The sequence below is a fragment of the Opisthorchis viverrini genome, assembly GCF_000715545.1.
Source record: "Opisthorchis viverrini unplaced genomic scaffold opera_v5_44, whole genome shotgun sequence".
NCBI lineage: Eukaryota > Metazoa > Platyhelminthes > Trematoda > Opisthorchiida > Opisthorchiidae > Opisthorchis > Opisthorchis viverrini.
The window spans coordinates 1754661-1756725 of record NW_008751700.1 but is presented as its reverse complement, the minus strand read 5'-3'; positions in this window follow the sequence as shown (position 1 = coordinate 1756725).

Genomic DNA, 2065 nt, shown 5'->3' with positions numbered 1-2065 from the left:
GCGTGCACCACTGGCAACAAGGAATCATCGGCCAAAAGTTGTTTGCACGAATGCGCCTGCGCATAAGTTGCATCTCCAAAGGCCATTTACATTCTAGAATGTTGAGGAAGTCTGTTCCGGTGGAAAAATACCTGAAATTTGCGTTCATTGTATGTGAGTCAACCTTTTCCACAATTCGCGATTTTTTTCATCCGTCAAGGTATTCAAAGTCGGTGGTGTTTATTCACCTGCAGATTTAGTTCACTTAAACAAATCGCCACAGTAAAGGATTTTCAATAATACAGGAGCATGTACCTTATACATAGACATTCTACACTATGAAGTGGCAAGTCTGAAAGTGCCGTAGATTTCGAGAAATCAATCTCACTGTGCGAATAGCCAGCGGCTTTCTGATCTGCTATGACCCAGCTTTCGAGCCACTCGAGGGGATCCCCAGATAGACGCCTGATCATTGGGTAGGCCTTTCGAATGCTGCTAGCCCGCTCTAAGATCTTCTGTACGACAGATGGGGAGAGAAGAGTGACTAAAAGCCCAAGTGTTTGCTTGCTTCCCTTCTGGCGTAATCATTCTGCGTGAAATGATTGGTGATTAGGCTTAATGAGAACACTGTTATGGAACGAATTTACCAGCTTCGCTGGCGTGATTTTTCTGGAGGATGATCCCAGATTATCAATCTGCTCTCCCTTAAGCGTATGTCCTCTAGAGACGCTGTGGCGGTCTTTGTAGCCGCGTTAGAGAGCTGAATGACTTTCTTCGCAGCCAGCGGGCCCGGTATGGATAGGGCGAGGTACTCATTCATTGAAGAAAGTTCTTTATCAACTGTTGTCCATGTTGCTGCATTCTTTGTGTTTGAATCCTCCAGTGCCTTAGAAAGAAGTTCCAACTCTGCGTCGAGTATTCCGATCAAGGCGGAACACTCGCATCGGTCTTTCTGTTTCTGCAATGGGAAATGAGTACAATGTTTGGGGGCTCTCTCCTTGGCCGCTGTATGCATTGAACCCTTAACGAAGACGCAGCTGGTGCAGAGAGAGGGTTAGCTAATCGGCTTATCTGGTTGTTATGTAAACCCGTGTATCTGAAGTGCTACCAGGCCCTGCAGGTGTGGCATTACATACCGCGTTTTACTTTCGACGGGTATCCAGTTCGCCCACATCTGTTGTGGTCTATCGATGGCTGCAGACGACAATCGGTATGAATCGATGTCATGGTTAAGACTGGGCGCAGACGAGCTAGTGAGCGCAAAATAACTGGGGTTACCTCTTGAAAGTTATGTTGGAGTGACGAAATTCAACAATGACTGGTGTGTACTCTGTGAATAAATTGAAAAGCGAAAACATGCTTTCACGAATTTGCACGAGAGAAAAACGAAACAGATTTCGAACCTACGGCGCCGATGGCGATTGGCGAGATCATTTCTCCGCGATTCATGCAGTGCTACTCTACTGCTTGAGAGCCACTGTTTGGACGGACCGTGCCACAAATTAAATCTCCGTAACTATACTACTATGTGGTGACCTTATTTCGGTACGGGTTGACATCTGACGAACAGGTGATTGGAAGACAGCTCGGAAGGTGGTCCTAGTGGATCCGCATAATTCCAAGATCTAGCAGCCTATCAATTTTTGCAACTTGTCTGCCTTTTACATGGTCATGGAGTGCGAATAGGGGAGGTCGGGATCTACACAACTGGGCCAAAATGAGCAGCATTTATTTTTTGATCCTCACAATGGTCCCCAACATCTGCTCACTGCACCTTGAAAAATTGCCTCAAAGCATTCTCCGTTCCACGGTGCACCTTGCCCTATACTAACCGAATGGACTAGCAGATACTTTATGGGGTCTACATCAGTACACTTCTTGAATATACCGAACATGTTGTCATTTTAGGACTCAACAAAGGCGTGACCATCATTGGGCTACCAATAAAATTGTGGTCGGCCTTAAATTCGTTGACCATGAAACGCGTCTCGTTGTGCATGGCCGTGAGGATCGATGTATCTCCGCCTCCGAGGAGACCCAACAATTACTTACGCCCAGTTTGAACAGGTCTTGGGCAACGAGCCCT